Raw genomic sequence first — 18727 nt, 5'->3', positions numbered from 1 at the left:
TCTGCTATGATCCTGCAATACATCTCATGTTAGAATTAGAGACATCTGGGCCAGGCACAGTGGCTGACGCCTATAATCCTAACACTTTGGGAAGCCGAGGCAGGCAGATCACCTAAGGTCAGGAGTTCGAGACCAGCCTGGCCAACATGGTGAAACGCTGTCTCTACCAAAGATACAAAAAATTAGCTGGGCATGGTGGCGCGCGCCTGTAATCCCAGCTACTCGGGAGCCTGAGGCAGGAGAATCGCTTGAACCCGGGAGGTGGAGGTTGCAGTGAGCCGAGATCGTGCCACTGCACTCCAGCATGGGGGACGGAGCAAGGCTCTGTCAAAAAAAAAAAAAAAAAAAAATTGGAGACATCTGGATCAAATCAGCTGCCAGTCTCGCAAACTGTAGGGTAACATCCTATTAAGATTGCTGCTTACACATCATCTATAAAATACTGAAAATATCATTCTAAGAAATCTTTTTTTTTTGAGACAGAGTTTTGCTCGTTGCCCAGGCTGGAGTGCAATGGTGCGATCTCAGCTCACTGCAATCTCTGCCCCCTGGGTTCAAGCAATTCTCCTTCCTCAGCCTCCTGAGTAGCTGGGATTACAGGCATGCACCACCACGCCTGGCTAATTTTGTATTTTCAGTTGAGACAGGGTTTCTCCATATTGGTCAGGCTGGTCTCGAACTCCTGACCTCAGGTGATCCACTGACCTTGGCCTCCCAAAGTGCTGGGATTACAGGTGTGAGCCACCATGCCTAGCCAAGAAACCCTTATTTTAAAACAAGCCAGGCGCGGTGGCTCATGCCTATAATCCCAGCACTTTGGGAAGCCAAGGCGGTGGATCACTTGACGTCAGTAGTTTGAGACCAGCCTGGGCAACATGTTGTAACCCCATCTCTACTAAAAATATATTTTAAAAATTAGCTGGGCATGGTGGTGGGCACCTGTAATCCCAGCTTCTCAGGAGGCTGAGGCAGGAGAACCACTTGAACCTGGGAGGTGGAGGTTGCAGTGAGCGGAGATCACGCCACTGCACTCTAGCCTGGGTGACAATAGAAAGACTCCATCTCAAAAACAAAACAAAACAAAACAAAAACCCACTAAAAAAAAGACTCCATTTCAAAAACAAAACTAAAACCAAAAACACAACACAAATATAGTACACAAATGAAAATAATTACTGTGTTAAACACAGTTTCATAGAAAATAAAAGACCAATCAAATACAATAAGCTGCCTTTTTAGATGGGTATGTTATTCTTCTTTCACAGCTAAAGAAACGGGCTCTTCTTCTAAGGCCAACAGTGACCTGAAATTATTGACTGGCTTTTCCAATCAAGTGGACAAAATGGTACCAAGGTCGCCAACATCAGACAAATTCACTTGAGGGCCTTATCTATGTGCTTTGAAAGACAAAACTGCTTTTGTTAAGGACACTGTATTTCAGAAAAACATAATCATATTAACAAATAATAACACTGTAAAATGCTGATGTGTTGAATGCTACTTTAGAAAAACATGCTCAAATCTAGGGAAAAAATTTGATACAAAACTACGTATCAATTATCTAGCTAGCTAGCTATCTAGAGACCTGCTTTCATTCTATTGCTCAGGATGGGAAGCAGTGGGATTATCATAGCTCACTGCAGCCTTGAGCTCCTCAAGTGATCCTCCTGCCTCAGCCTCCTAACTAGCTAGGGCCACAGGTGGACACAGTTATGCCTGGGTTTTTGTTTGTTTGTTTTGTAGAGACAGGGTGTCACTACATTGCCCAGGCTGGTGTCAAACTTTGGAGTCTCGCTGTGTTGCCCAGGCTGGGGTGCAGTGGTGCGATCTTGGCCCAATGCAACCTCCGCCTCCCGGGTTCAAGTAATTCTCCTTTATCAGCCTCCCAAGTAGCTGGGACTACAAGCATGCGCCACCACGGCCGGCTAATTTTTGTATTTTTTGTAGAGACTGGGTTTCACCATGGCCAGGCTGGTCTCCAACTCCTGACCTCAGGTGATCCACCCGCCTCGGCCTCCCAAAGTGTTGGGATTACAGGTGTCAGCCACTGAGCCTGGCGGAGCACTTTCTTATGTTTTTAAGTAGCCTAACCCAGGTGGGGCGCTGTCCCTCACGCCTGTAATCCCGACAACTCTGATGGCCAAGGTGAGAAGATCGCTTCAACTCAGGAGTTTGAAACTGGCCCGGGCAACATAGCGAGGCCCCCCCCGACCCCATGTCTAGAAAAAAATACAAAAATTAGGCCAGGTGCCCACCGCGCCCGGCTAATTTTTGTATCTTTTGTAGAGACGGAGTTTCGTCATGTTGCCCAGGCTGGTCTCGAACTCCTGAGCCCAAGCCATATATCCTCCCACCTCGGCCTCCCAAAGTGCTGGGATTACAGTAGGGCCCAGCCAGCCTCATGTTTTATTTAGCAGTCCCTCCCTGTTGCACACCTGGATAGTTTTTTTAATTTTTTTAGACAGGGTTTACCTCAATCTCGCAGGCTGGAATGCTGTGGTGGGATCATAGCTCACTGGAGCCTTGAACCTTTGGGTTCAAGTAGCTGGGGGGCTGAGGTAGGACTACAGAGACGGGGTTGCGCCATGTTGCTAGGCTGCTCTTGGCCTGAAGGGTCCTCCCGCCTCGGCCGCGCCAGACATAGTTTTCTATTTTTGACCAACATAAACACTGTGCTGGGTCTGAATTTTTCAGCTACCCTTCTTCAGCCGGCAACACACAGGACCTGCGGGGAGGTCGCTTTTACCAGTCCCCACTCTGGCGAGAAAACTGCCCAGCTCCAGGCACCATAGCGCCCCAGTGACGTAGCCGAACACCCGCGCCTCTGACGTCGCCAAAGGCCCACCTCTATGGTGTGGGCGAAGACCCGCCCTTGCGACGTCACGGAAGGCGCGCCCTTGCGACGTCACGGAAGGCGCGCCCTTGTGACGTCGCAGGGGACTACCACTCACGCAGAGCCAATCGGAACTCGCGGTGGGGCTGCTGGGTCTTCCAGGAGCGCGCAGGAGCGGACGCTGCCTATGGGTGGCCGGGCGGGATGTAACCGGCTGCTGAGCTGGCAGTTCTGTGTCGCTAGGCTTCTGCCCGGCCGCCGCCGCACATAAGCTGCGAGGAGGAGCTTTACGACTGCCCGGTCTTCGGGGCCGGGCGCAGCAAGGGCCAGACTCTGCGCTAGCAGGCGCTGCGCGCCAACCGGCCAGCACCTGTCGCAGAAGGTGCAACCGATCGCACTGTCGCGCAGAAGCTCCTCAATGGCCAGCGCCAGCTGCAGCCCCGGCCGCCCACTCGCCTCAATCTGAGCCTGGGTACGTGCGCCCCACAACGCCTCCCCCAGCCAGGGCCCGGGGATCCCCGGGAGCGTCCCCGGCTACCTGGCGCCGCTCATCCTGGATAGGGTCGGCCCCCTCTGAGGCTGCCCAGCATGAGGGAGCTGCACCCCTGAGCTTGAACTCTGATGGCCCTTTGTAATAGCATTAAGTCTTTGAAACTTTGTAGCGGGGTAGAAGGGGCTAGGAAATGAAGAAAACATCTTTTTAAAAATATAAGCAGTCGGCTGGGCGAGGTGGCCCACGCCTGTAATCCCAGCACTTTGGGAGGTCGAGGCAGGTGGATCACGGGGACAGGAGTTCAAGACCAGCCTGGCCAGCATGGTTTCACTGAAACCCCGTCTCTACTAAAAACACAAAAATTAGTCAGGCGTGGTGGCAGGTGCCTGTAATCCCAGCTACTTGGGAGGCTGAGGCAGATAATTGTTTGAACCGGGATGCGGAGGTTGCAGTGAGCGGAGATCGCGCCACTGCACTCCAGCCTGGGCAACAAACCAAGACTCCGTCTAAACAAACAAATATATGTGTGTATATATATGCGATCGAGCCTGGGAGGTTGAGATTACAGTGAGCTGAGATTATATAAGCGATCGAGCACTGGAGGTTGATGTTACAGTGAGCTGAGATTGCGCCATTGCACTCCAGCCTGTGTAACAGAGGGAGACTCTGTCTCTAAAAAATTATACGCAAGTGAGAGCTTTTCCTCCAGCGCTCATGCTCAGACTGAAGAAAGTAATTGGGCCAGGCCTGGTGGCTCACGCCCGTAATCCCAGCATTTTGGGAGGCGGAGGCGGAAGCGGGTGGATCACTTGAGCTCAGGAATTCCAGACTAGTTTGGGCAACATGGTGGAACCCTGTCTCTACAAAAATACAAAAAATTAGCTGGGCATGGTGGCATGCACTTGTAGTCTCCGCTACTTGCCGGGCTTAGGCGGGAGGATCGCTCAGCTGCAGCCTCGACCTCCAGGGGCAATCCATTTCAGCCTCCCAAAGTGCTGAGATTACAGGAATGAGCTATCGTGCCTGGCTTTACACTATATTTTAATACTTTTTTTGAAAATGGAAACTTTTACAGGCAATTCACTTCCTTCAAACTAATGATAAGGAAGTGATGCTGTTCTGTTCTGTTTTGTTTTTTGTTTTTGTGGTTTTTTTTTTCTTTTTTGAGATGGGGTCTTGCCCAGGTTGGAGTGAGGTGGTGCAAACAAGGCTCACTGCAGCCTTGACCTTCGGGCTCAAGGAATCCTTCCCCGTCAGCCTCCCCGGTAGCTAGGACTACAGGTGCATGCTACCACGCTTGGCTAATTCTTTTTTTGAAATGGAGTCTCACTCTGTCTCCCAGGCTGGAGTGCAGTGGTGCAATCTCGGCTCACTGCAGGCTGGTCTCAACCTCTGACTTCGGATGGTCCACCCACTTCTGCATCCCAAAGTGCTGGGATTACAAGTGTGACCCACCGCGCCTGGCGATTTTGCTCATTTTAGATACTAGAACTTTTTAATTTAAAAATTTTTTTTTTCCTGAGATGGAGTCTTACTTTGTCTCCAGGCTGGAGTGTAGTGGCGTAATCTCGGCTCACTGCAACCTCCGCCTCCTGAGTTCAAGCGATTCTCCTGCCTCAGCCTGCCAGAGTTGCTGGGATTACAGGTGCGCACCACCACACCCAGGAGTTCAAGGCTGCAGTGAGCCATGACCGTACCACTGCACTCCAGCCTGGGCAACACAGCGAGACCCTGACTCCACAAATAAATAAATCAACATCATATGATCTGTACCAGGGTATAGGCAGGTGCTATGATCCCCACTTTTCATCCTCAACTCTAAGTTGAGTCATACATCAACCTCTAGTAAAAAGTGGCATGCTCTCAGTCAAAGGGGTAAGCCCAAACCACGTGGAGAGAATCTTATCTCTTTTGAGAGCTAATATAAAAAGAATTCCTCCTAGGCATAAAAATACTGTGACACCAGTTACTTAGGCTAAACATGCCTATTATGCTAAGTGAGTTATTAACAATAAATACTTTAACTCTGTGCCATGTTAATTATCATAATCTGATTTATAATTTGTTTTAACCTTAGGTTATATATACCTTGAAGCCATTTATATTTTGGTATACTTGTAATAATTACTATACACTGGACTAGGTATATTGGACTAAACACGGAGAGTCAAAAAAGAGTATGTGGTCAGAGTAGAAATCATGCCCTAGCTTCCTTCGTGTCTACCTCCTACCTTGAGTAGAAGTGGTAGAAAAAGTAATTACCTAAGATTTTTTGGATTCTGGTTTGTGGAGAAGCACCCTTATATTTAGGCTGATGGGCGGCGAAATTAGAAAGTATTTTTTGTGATTTAGAATTTTATACGGAGATGTTCATTGTGATTAATTATTCTTTGTATTAGCAGATTTTTGCTTTTTATAGCTGCATGATTTCTTGTTTATTATTCATTCATTATTGTCTATTAATAAAGAAAAACTTTATTTCACTGAGGCAGTGATATATAATCCAACTTGGATTTTTAAATAATGACTGACTTTTTTTCTTTGGGAATACATTACTGTTAAAAATGTAATTATTAGATACATTACTTTTAATGAATATAAGTGGTATAATTAGAAGGCTGAAAAGAATCCTTGGAAACGCGAGTTTAATTTGATAGCTAAGAAACTGAGGACAAGATACTTATTCTTTGTAGCATATTTTCTAATGTCATTTCATTGTCTCACCAAGAAATACTTGCATAAAGCAAGTTCAATTACAGCATCTGTTGAATATTTAAGGTTGAGTAAAGTGGGTGAGTTTAACAGATATTTTCCCTTATTTCTTTTAGGCGAATCTGGATTGGGAAAGTTGACATTAATCAACTCATTATTCCTCACAGATTTGTATTCTCCAGAGTATCCAGGTCCTTCTCAGAGAATTAAAAAGCCTGTACAGGTCTAGATATTGGTATTTTTAATTGATGATAAGCTGGAATAATATTAATACACACAAAGCACGTGTTGTAACTTTCATTATGCTTCCTTAGAGGTGAGATGCAAATTTGCCCTTAGTCAGTGTAAGATGGTAAATATGACTTCATAAAATTAAAAAAACAGAAGAAGTACAGTTAATCGAAAGAATTATCTTGACTAGAACTTTCCAAATTTGTCCTAAGGATTCTCCTAGAGATGACACTGTGACATAGTAACCAATTCCCCTGGAGTTGTGCTATGTAGTATGATAGTCATTTGCCACATGTTTAAATCAATTAAAATTAATTAAATTAAAATGCAATTTCTCATTTGCTCCAGATACATTTCAAGTGCTCAACAGCCACATGTGCCAAGTGGCTGCCATTTTGTGCAGCACATGTATGATTTTCATCATTGTAGAAAATTGCATTGGACAGTGTAGAGAAAACATGATTCATAGAAAAACTATTGTTATTTAAATACAGTGTTCTATATTAGTCAGTGGGATAATACCATATCATAGTTGAATGGCAATAGCAATTCTGTAAGACTCCCAAGCTATATGTGATCTAATTTACTGCTTCTCAGTCTTTGCTATGCATTCCAATCCTGGGTATCCTGTTAAATTTATTTCTTCTAGTAGTTCTGAGATGGGCTGCCTTTCTACACTTCTAACAAGATCCCAGGTGATGCTGATGCTGCTGGATGGTAGATCACACTTTATAAAGCAAGGGGCTAGACTCTAGATATGCACTTTTTATTAAATAGTACAGCAGCCTGTAGCCATTTGTGGCTATTAATCTTTGAAATGTGGGTAGCCTGAATTGTGATGTTCTGCAAATATAAAATATGCCACAGATTTCTAAGACTGAGCATGGAAAAGAAAATCTCCGTAATTTTTTATATTGATTGTATACTGCAGTGATAATATTTTGGATGTATCGGGTTAAATAAAATTGACTGATTTCACCTTTTTCCTATTTTAAAAGTGGCTACTAAGAGAATTTTAAATTACTTACATGACCGACATGGTATTTTTATTTGGCAGCGCTGCTCTAAGCTGTTGATGAAAAATATTGTTGGTGAGCTCTGCTTAGGTAATATATAGGACATGAGCAGAGAGGAGGCACGTGAACAGTTCTGGCTGGAGTAGGCTTCATTGAGGCCGTGATGCTTTTAGCTGGATTTGAAGAAGTGGTAGTGATCATCCCAGTGCACAGGATAGGAGGACAGTCTATATATTCTGAGCGGTAACTCATATATATCATACTGCAAGACCCCAAAGGAGTAATTTTGTGAAGTAAATATCTTATTTCTCCTTTTTAATGTTTCTATTTTAGGAATTTTTTTTTTTTTAGTAACCTTCATAGGGCTTGAGATTTAAAATTACCTGCAAAATTCTACTCTAAAAACTTGATCCTACATGCTTATTTTGTGATAAATATTGGAAATTTTAAACCTAAGCAAGAAAATGAAATTTGAACTTTCTTAATTTGGGTATTATGAATACCTTAAGTATTTATGAATTTAGATATGAAAGGTAAAACTAACCACTATCCAAATTAATATACAGTTCATTTCCAGAACCCTAGTTTCTTCCATGTGCTCACTCGCATTCAGTATTACAACCCCCAAAGATAAACACCTTACTGACTGCCTTCTCCATAAATTTGCCTGTTCTTGAACGTTATATACGTATACTTTTTTGTATCTGTTTTCTTTCAGTGAAGATTATGTCTGTATTATTTACTCATGTTGGGCGTAGTTGTTTTTTTCATCGTCGTATAATACTCCATTGTGTGAATGTATCAGTATATCCTTTATTATTTATTGTAGATAAGCCTTTGGGTTTTCAGTTTTTTACTAACGGGAACATTCTTGTGCATGTCTTAGTAGACTTAGGCACTCATTGCTGTTGTGTGTGCATAAAGATATAAAGGTATTTGAGTTTATTTTATTTGATTTCTAGTGAGGTTGAACATGTCTTTTGTACTCAATAACTGTTCAGATTTCATTAAAGTCTTTTGGTAATCTTAATATTTTCTGTCATTTTCTTGCTGATTTATAGGAGTTTGAAAAATCTAATAATCCCCTACATTTTAGATATTGCAGACATTTTCTCCCCAGGTGAGCATCTGTGAAAGATGTGACATGCCCTCAATTTATTTTAGAATTCTTACATTGGCTTAGCTTCAAAATAAATTGCCTAAACCCATTTTACCTTCCTTTAAAGTAACACTTCAAAAATATCCTCTTCTGTTGTGAATATCTTCCCGGAAACTCTCTTTATCTTGAAAACAAAGGGGTAATGGAGGTGAGAATATCTCTAGTAGGATTTTTAAGACAGGCCTGTGCACACTGTTAAATATCTTTTCTGTACCAAAAAGAAGACCTGTAACATTTGAGAACCAGATTGATCCTTAGTAGAATCCTGTAGAAGTCCTCTTTCCTGATTGAACCATGGAGGTGTATTCCTTTATATACTGAAAACTAGCTGAAGATAATCTAAACTCTTGTGCCCAGTTAGGAAAGAACATGCCATATTACGGACAGGGTCAGACTCATTCAAGAAGCGTGAATATAGTTAGAAAATGAGAATGTAATCTTTTTAATAGTTGGCTGGCTCCTTACCAAGCCCAGTAGTCTTGAAGATATAGGGGAAATAGTGTAAAATGGTTGTCAAGATGAATCTAAAATGGAAATTAATCAGTTCCCTAGAATAGATTGAGAAATTAGCTTTAGGAAAAAGATAAATTTCACACACTCTCTACCACGGAAGGTACAGTGCTGATTCAGACAGACTGGGAATGGTCTCATTTTTAAGTGGTGATGTGAGGTACTTCACTGAGCATTGTGACAGGCACGGGCTTGGGAAGAGCCTATTAGGAAATGGGAGAGGCATGAGACTAAGGAGCACATAAGAGTAATATTAGCACAGAAATTCTTTTTGAGGTTGAAGGTCACTAATTTTATGGTATAGGAATAGAAAGGGGTTAATCCAGAATGGGATTTGAATTGGAAAGGGAAAGAAATAAAGGTTTTGGGAAGGAGGTTGCTAATAGAAAATGAGAGGGGCAAGGGATTTGAGGTCTCAGTAAGGAGACAGGGATGTGAGGAGTGGAGAGGTTCAGAATAGAAAGCCAAATTAGAGTTTTGGGATCAACTTTCTTCTTAGTAAAGTAGTCCTGGGTCTTCGTGAGAAGGAAGTATTCTTCAGGCATAACTGTTCTACTATTGGTTACTTCCTCTTTCATTTTCTTGTGGAACACGATGAAACATTTAAGATGATATTTGTCTTTTGAGCAAATAAATAAGGGAAATAGATAGTTTTTGTGTTTGAGCTAAGTGGAGTATCTCAGGCCATTCCAATGTCTTCAGAGTTTTGGCTGTAATGCTACCTCTTGAGCAAGTGTAGGTAGAGGTAAGCTCTTGACAGAAAATTTTAACCCTCTCTTCAAAATGTTATATGCTTAATTAAATAACTTCTTAATTTACCTTAATAAATGGCGTGTAAACATTAAGTTAGAAAAGGTTAGTGTATATGAAGCTGTATAATCAACATTGTTTGACTTTTTTTCCTCAGATTGTAAAACTGAAAACTCAGTATACTAATACTCTTGTATACTGTATACACTCAGTATTAGAAAATGGGTACCTTTGATTTCTGGAATCTCGGATGCCAAAAGAGGTCTCAATAGATGAATTATACATAGATGATTCATAGATGATAGTTTTAGTTTTATTTATTTTTCAGGGAAAAACATTTGAAAATGTTCTTGATTCATTTTTTTGGTATTAAATTATGCAGCTAATCTTAGAGAACCCTGAGTGATGCCATAAAAGATGTTGATGTGGCCTGCTTAAGGAAAGTGCACGGGAAAGTGGCCATTTGGAATAGATTTGTTAAGAAAAGTTTGAAATTCTTGGACTTGAACTAATTTGTTTTCCATGGATCCCATGAGGATACTTGTAAAAGCAGATGATAGGGTCCAGTTGGATCCTGTGAATGGCACTAGTTTGCAGTTATGTTTTCTGGATCTCTTCCATATGTCGCTGACTTCTTTGTATTTGACCATGTATGGACATACAGAATTTCATAGTCCAGAGAAGAAAAGAAGCTTTATAAACATTCCTTATGTGTGTAAAATACAAATCTTCATTTGTCTTAGCAAGTCAATAAGTAATTAAATTGTTGAACTGGTTTTTTTTTTAAACAGGGAAATATCTTAAAATTTAAGCTGTTAGGTTAAAATGTGTATTTGGTATACAGCATATTACTGAAGGTAGAATGGGCTTCATTTGGTAATAAAGGAACCAGAAATATTTTTAAGTAAAATTGGGAGATGATTCATGTAGATTAACTATATTTTTGTATCACTTTCTAGAATACAGTACTATGTTGTTTAAAAGAGTAAGTAGGTAAAGGAGTGGTATAATTACTTTGGATATTTCTGCTTCAGCCACAGTTACCATGAATAAATGATCTGTCTTTATAAAGGAGATGGAGGTGAACTCAAGATATTGAGATGTTAGATTTGACTGGGTTGTCCTTTGACTGGAAGATCACCAGATAAAGAAAATGTAAACTTCCTAAACCAGATAAGATGATATCGTTAAAAAAATTTTTTGGCCCAGCACTTTGGGAGGCTGAAATGGGAAGATTGCTTGAACCCAGGAGTTTGAAGCTGCAGTAAGCTATGAACTACCATGCACTCCAGCCTGGGCAACAGAGTGAGACCCTGACTAAAAAAAAAAAAAAAATTTTCCTTTGGTTCTCATGATTTCACACTGATGAATCTGGTTGTTTTCTCTTAGTCATTTTGCCTCTCTCATGTTATTAGGGTAACCTGATAATAGACATGTTATCTGAGTTATGTGGTATGTAACAGTGATCTTCTAAATGATGGGCATCCATCACTGATACTGAGGATGATCAGAAACTATTACAACTCTTATTTATTGATGTTTACTTTTAATCTACAGATAAATGATAATACATATTAATACTTAATATTCAGATTGCCAATAGTATATATTTGGTGGGTAAATATCTTTTGGATCTGCAAAATTTTCACTGATAGTTTGTATCAGGATCAAAGCAGTTTGAAGAACATTAATCTAAAAGATAAGACTTTGGCATCTCATTTCTCTAAAAGATAAGTCATGCATGTCCACATCTCAGGCAATTTTTTTCAGTTTTATAAGTTTTATTCTTGATAATAAAATTCTTTTAACAGAAAACTCTTGATTGCTATAGACCTCTGCTGTGTATTCAGTAGTCACTAGCCACATGTGTCTATTTAAGTTAATTCAAATTAAATAAAATTAAATATCAGTTCCTTATTTGCACTAGTCAGATTTTAAGGAGTAAGTAGCCACATGGGCAAGTGGCTACCATCTTGGACAGTGTGGATACACAACAATTCCATCATCTCAGAAAGTGTTATTGGATAGTGTGGCTACAGATTTTTCTTGCTCAGCAATCTTAGTCTCCGCATGTTAGTCTCTTCATGCATTAGGTAGCATCTATAAAACAAGCCAAAAGGAAATAGGCTATCTCTAAAAGTGTCCCAAACTTTTTGTCTTGTAAATTAGCTTATCAGCATACTTGGAGCCTCTTGCCTTAAAAAGGACTTGATATAAATGTGTATCAGGAGAAAGCCTATCTTATGAAGGAATTATTCCCTTTTTATTTGAATCCATGTTTGCTTTATCTTGGGCTCCTGAAAACTGATACTTTGCATTTAACAGCAGCATATGCCCAGGATGAATGATAATACATCTCCTGATACAGAGCTTGAGGTTACAGAATATCTTAAATTGTTCCAGGAACTGTTGTTATCATTTAAGTCCAATAATCAGTAAGATTTCACCCTACCAGAATACACTTTTTTTTATTAACTGTCTGGACCTTTGCTGATTACATTGTCCGGAATGTGGAGTATCACATTTGAGAAGAGGATTGGATCCTAGCCATAACATAAATATAAGGGTGATTACATCCATGCTGAGAAAGATTTAGGAATGATAGTAAGTTCATTTGAGTGAGTGGTTTGGGCCAAACTTGATAGAGAATAGTCCAGGAAGACATTTACTATAAACGGTAGATTAAATGTTCTTGCCTGGTTAATTACATTTGAACTCTGTGAATGACTGAATCACTCAAGCTGCTTAATTGTATTATTAGTGCACATTTAAGTTATGTATTACATGTCTTTAGTGGTGATCAGAATTTTATCAGTTCCTCTGTCTTTTTTTATACCAAGTATGACTCATAAACCCTGAATTAATTTGCCAAGAGATTGGCATACTATTTGTATATATGCTTTTCTTTCAAATAATCTGGATTCCCAATGCCCACAATCATTGATCCTAAAGAAAATGTGGGAGTAGGTAGATAAACTCAAACATCCCTACCATCACCCCTGGTAGGAAATCACTGGTGTAATGTATGATATTAACATCTGCACCAATTACTCTTATAGGTGGAACAATCCAAAGTTTTAATCAAAGAAGGTGGTGTTCAGTTGCTGCTTACAATAGTTGATACCCCAGGATTTGGAGATGCAGTGGATAATAGTAATTGGTAAAAAGGATTTGTCCTCACAACTTTCCAGTGTATTTGGGGTACTGGGGTGGTTAAACTTTCTCTTCTTAACATTTTAAAACTCTTCTTAGCAAAGGTCACCAAACTTCAAGTAACATGACAGGTTTGTATACCAACTTTTCCACTTATTTGACAAAGTTTAATTTCAAAGTTAAACAAAGAAGTTTAACTTATTTGAACCCATTTACTTTTTGATAAAATGGAGATAATACCTATCATAAAATTGTTTTTAAGACATATTCCAAAATAACGTAGCTAGATAGAAGAATTCTCATTATTGTAAGAAATTCAAAATGCTTTGCTTTAATTTTATCCATTTGTATAAATTCTATCTCAATCCTAATTTAAACCTGATATTTAGACCTTCAGTTTTTCCATAAGTCCTAAGTGAAGAAAACAACTATGAAATTTTAGTCTGAAGTAATTATCTTAGTATTTTATAAATAACTTTAATTTTGTTTGAATTCACATTGTTTTTGAGGTATTTTTCTGTCAACTCTTAAAACTCCTAAGTTCATCATGAAGTTTTTATATTATTTAAGTAATCTCTCATTTGAAATTTGAAACTGAATATAATTGTTTTCATATTATGAAGTGTGTTATTAATACACTTACTAGTGCCAATAGTATGCTAATAATTTAGCTGTGTTTCAACAATAAATATTTTCTTTCATTTGGAAAGTTTTGAAATAATGAATAAAGATTTATTCAACACAATTTATATTTTTGAATCTTTATATAGAATAACTTGACATATCTTCCATTGGTTAATTCATTTTGCCTATTTGAAAATATTGATTATTGTCCTTTAACAGTCATCAGTTAATTCATATGTAGAATTGCAACTTAATTGTTTTGTTTATTTGCATTCTATAGCTGGCAGCCTGCTATCAATTACATTGATAGTAAATTTGAGGACTACCTAAATGCAGAATCGCGAGTGAACAGATGTCAGATGCCTTGTAACAGGGTGCAGTGTTGTTTATACTTCATTGCTCCTTCAGGACATGGGTCAGTAACCTGATACTTCTGATTCCTTTTTATTGTTGTTGCTTACTGTTACCTTTATGTGCATATTTGAGTAATCTTTAAGTTTGTGAAGTACATACAACTATACCCATTATTAAGTACCAAATTTCATGTAGAAATGTCTTAGTTGAAAAGCCTTTTTAAGTCCTGTGTAAGCTACAGTGATTTTACTCCTTAGTTCTTATTCATAAGGATTTTCCCTGCTTCATGGAAATAAACAGTGTTGCCACCATGGTTTGAGGTCTCAATGTGGCAAATTTAGCTTTCATGTTGAACTACCAAATAAAGAGAAGCAGCCAAACCAGTTAGACATATTCAAAATAAATCCAGAGATGCTATTTATTATAAGTCTCATAAGAGATGGTTATCAAAAGCACTTGCATGCCAATGTTTTCTTGTGCCATTTCTTTCTGCAAGAAATCTGTTTGGCTTCTGTTTCACCTTAGCTGTCATAGACATGTTTAAGTATCATGTTGTCAGTACTAACCTTTTGTTTATTAGGACATAAGACCTAAGAATCTAGACATTAATCTGATGTGATTGTTCTGTTTGTTATAGTTAGCCTGTACTCCCTTTTTTTGTTCTTTGTACTTCCCCTTTCATTTTGAGTACATATATGTGTCATTTGTAACTGCAGATTTTTCCAATTATTCTTCCTTAGTCTTTTCCTTTGGGTAAGTAACTCAGCATACATAATTCAGCCACCTGGTGATTGTAACTCCACCATCTCTCCACCAAAAGAACTGTAGTAGCATCAAGCTACATAGCATTAAGTTATCTAACACTCACATTACAGTAGAGTAAACCAATTCCTTCAGGTATACCTTTCTCTTCCATTTTTGGCTTCTCGCTCTCTTTTTTTTGTTTGTTTTTATAGATGGGTCAATGCCCATTATCACTCTAGATGGATAAGGGAGCCTTAATTATATACTTATATTTTTGCACTGTCAGATTGGAGTGGGGTAAAAATGTTTCTTCTTTTATGTGTAATACTCTTGTTTTTTGTTTTTTGTTTTTTTTTTTGCTGTGCCCTAGACCATTACATAACTGAAGACTCCCACCTTCAGGCAGGATTGGGTAGTACATGTTTGTAACTACCTGGCATTGCCTTTTGTTGAGGTAATTTCAGTTTTTATTAGTAGTTGTAGTAGTAGTAGTATACTTTAAGTTCTACAGTATATGTTCACAATGTGCAGGTTTGTTACATATGTATACATGTGCCATGTTTGTTTGCTGCACCCATTAACTGGTCATTTACATTAGGTATTTCTCCTAATACTATCCCTCCCCCATCCTCCACGCCACGACAGGCCCTAGTGTATGATATTTCCCGCCCTGTGTCCAAGTGTTCTCATTGTTCAATTCCTACCTATGAGTGAGAAACACCTATGCGGTGTTTGGGTTTCTGTCCTTGTGATAGTTTGCTCAGAATGATGGTTTCCAGCTTCATCCATGTCCCTGCAAAGGACATGAACTCATCCTTTTTTATGGCTGCATAGTATTCCATGGTGTATATGTGCCACATTTTCTTAATCCAGTCTATCACTTTATGGTGTTCTCAGTTTATATATTTAAATCACTAAACTGACTCTTTGACTTAAAAGGCTCAAAAAAAGTCATCTCAAAAATACAACACACTGTATAACCTTTTATAAGTATTTATGTAGCTTCTTGAATTTATATTTTTAAATCATTCTCATTTAACTTGTCAGGGCCTTTTCCTGAAAGCCAGGAGAGTGAAATCTTAACCTGCAGTTAAGTCAATAAAATTTGTCAGCTTATAACCAATTTTATTATTTTAGATTTTCTGGACTCTCTCCAACTATAGTAATTCTCATGAAATCACATTCCTGCCATCCCCTTGGGGAAAATTTTATTTCTTAAAATTGCATGGGAAATGAGAGCTTTTTTAAAAGAAAAAAAGTTTTATATTCAAATGATATGTAGTGGCTTTGTGCCATTTCTTATTCATCACAAGGGGTAAGATGTTTAAAATTGCTATATCTTATATATAAAAATGTACCTTTGAATAATTTCTCAGTTTAACTATTTTTAGAAATGGAGCACAGTTTTGCCCATTGTACATGATATTGTGGATTAAGTGAAAGAATATGAGGCTGGGCGCGGTGCCTCACGCCTGTAATCCCAGCACTTTGAGAGGCTGAGGCAGGCGGATCACCTGAGGTCGAGAGTTCGAGACCAGCCTGACCAACATGGAGCAACCCCGTGTCTACTAAAAATACAAAATTAGCTGGCCATGGTGGCGCATGCCTGTAATCCCAGCGACTAGGGAGGCTGAGTCAGGACAGTTGCTTGAACCTGGGAGATGGAGGTTGCGGTGAGCCGAGATCACACCATTGCACTCCAGCCTGGGCAACAAGAGTGAAACTCCATCTCAAAAAAAAAAAAAAAGAATATGACACAGAATTTTATGTATAGAGTTCCACGTACCCTGCTCACTACAGACTGAAATTCTATGCAGTCTAATAAATGAATCAGAGCCTTTCCATCTTGTCTGGGTAGTCCCTAGGTTCCCTTTTTAGAGGGTTTTGTTTTTAGAGTGATTATAAATTCGTCCAACAGTGCACTTTCAGTGCCTCCTACCTCCCTCTACCAAGTATGAACTGCATGCATGGCTGATATATGATTTCGGCTATTATCGCTTCATGTGCGTTGTTCACTATTTTGTAACTGTTATTAAAGTAAAATACTGACTTGGAACATGAATTTTAAAATGGTGTTTTATCCTTCTAGTATTGATTCCCACTTTTAGAAAAATTGGTGTCATCCAGTGAGTTTTATATAGAAGGATTTTTTCCCTTAGAAATACATACATACATACATACAAAAAAAATTTGTCATTTTCCCTGTAGTTGTTTATTATGCTGTAGAATTTGAGGCTAAATAGTCTTTTCTCTCTGCTGTGGGTTTATCTTCTAGAAATGATAAAGGATTTTCTATTGCTTAAAAACAAGATTTAAAAACTAAATTTGTTGATGAAAAGACTAGCCAATATAAATCTAAATGGACAGAGGGAAAAAATTCAACCAGAATGTAATGCACATGTGAACTAAATGTTTTCTGTTGCTGACGTTTTGTAGGCTTCTGAAATTTAATGAGACTTTTACAAGGTTTACCTTTTTTCCTAAAGTTTAATTTTTAAACTGACTTAAATGTTTTTTGACACTTTGGTTATATTTAAGAAGTTGACTTCTCTAATTTCCTTGTCATGTTTATTTTTAAATATCTTTCTCTTTAAAAGTTGGGATACTATAATAAATATTCAGCAAGTATTTTGTGTTTAAATATAAAATCTTGTTATTAGGATTTTAATACTTTATATATAGTATTTATATATATAAATATAATATAAACAAAACTAAAGACTCTATGAAAGAATCAAATGGATTTTCTATAACTGAAAATTTCAATGACTAAAATTAAGATATTACCAGATAGGTTTAACAGCAAATTCCATAAAGTTGGTAAGAAAACAAGAATACTCAAAAAATGGAAAGAAGTAGAAAATAAAAGCACTGAGAAGCATAGAATGCAAATTTAGAAAAGAGCTTAAGAGACATATCAGACATGGTAAAAGGTTTAACGCACATATAATCAAACTTTCCTAGCTCTGTTCACGGAAAGGGCCTGGGAGCTGCAACACCTCAACAGCAACAAGCACACCTGCTACCTAGAACTTGGTTTCTAAAAACCATCCTCCTCTAAAAGGAAACAGAGCTCTTTGAAGAAATGGTCATTTCAAAGCTAGAGCACAGAAAGTATAAGATGAGCCCAGAATATCTTTTTGTACAAGAAAGTAAGGCAATGCTCAAAGAATGATGGAGACATGCCCAAAAAAAGCAGAGAAGCCAACTTGAAAAGATTCCAACAGGCCAAATATGGGACAATTTGAACATCAGAATAAAATGGTGACAGTCACAGAATTATAACCCATTGAAAAAAGGAATTCATGACATCATATTAATATAAATAATAATTGAATATTGAAATTCGTTAAAGGAAATGAGATATTTATGTAGTCTTAAGGTATCTTCTCACAAATTATGTATTACTTACAAAGGGGAAAAGTGCACCTTAACGTGAGAATCTTGGCAGAACCACTTTAATCAAGAGGTTTAGTTGAGCATTATCAGTAACAGAGTAAATCAAAATCATGAGCCACTTGATAGATACAATGAGAAAATAAAGCATCACTTCTGTGACACCCTATAAAAAATGAATCTAATAATGAGGAAACATTAGAAAAAAACCAAACTGAGGGATATTCTACAAATAAATTGTCCTGTAATCTTCAAAAATTTCAAGGTTATAAAAGTCAAGAGAAACAGACAATCTTTTCCAAACTCAAGGGAACTAAAGAGGCATGAAATCTAAATGCTTAATTCTGGATTTCATCTTTTTGATATAAAGAACAGTATTGAGACTATTGATAAAATTTGAGTGGGGTCTGAAGATTCATTGGTAGTAGTAAGCTCAATTTAATTTCCTCACTTTGATCATTGTACTCTGGTTTTTAGAATGTTCTAGTCAACAGGTAATATGAATTAAACTAATCGAGGGTGACAGGGCATTATATCAGCCACTTATCAACAAACATTTCAGAGAAAAATAGTTCCTTGTATTGTTATTGCAATTTTCTTTGAGATTGCCCCCTCCAAAACAGTAAGAACTTTCAAAAACAAACAAATATATCAAGCCACAGATTCAAAGTGCTATAAACTCCATGCATGATTAGTTCTCACTCATAGGTGGGAATTGAACAATGAGAACACATGGACACAGGAAGGGGAAC

General features: G+C 38.5%; 1 long non-coding RNA gene across 5 annotated transcripts in view; it reads left to right on the top strand.

Moving 5' to 3' along the window:
- The first annotated feature begins 2958 nt into the window (after positions 1-2958).
- LOC134807664 (uncharacterized) overlaps positions 2959-18727 on the top strand; it is a 34212-nt gene continuing 18443 nt past the window's right edge. For 2 of the 5 annotated variants that reach the window (XR_010148697.1, XR_010148691.1), the window contains exons 1-3: positions 2961-3305; positions 13762-13896; positions 14950-15033. This is a non-coding gene — a long non-coding RNA (uncharacterized LOC134807664). Of the gene's footprint in view, positions 3306-13761; positions 13897-14949; positions 15034-18727 lie in introns of all 5 variants that reach the window. The other 3 variants (XR_010148699.1, XR_010148688.1, XR_010148696.1) reach the window with 2 other exon arrangements.

Source organism: Pan troglodytes, chromosome 1 (genome assembly GCF_028858775.2).
Source record: "Pan troglodytes isolate AG18354 chromosome 1, NHGRI_mPanTro3-v2.0_pri, whole genome shotgun sequence".
Classification (NCBI taxonomy): domain Eukaryota; kingdom Metazoa; phylum Chordata; class Mammalia; order Primates; family Hominidae; genus Pan; species Pan troglodytes.
The sequence above is the reverse complement of the archived record's forward strand: the minus strand, read 5'-3'. Positions and strand labels throughout refer to the sequence as shown.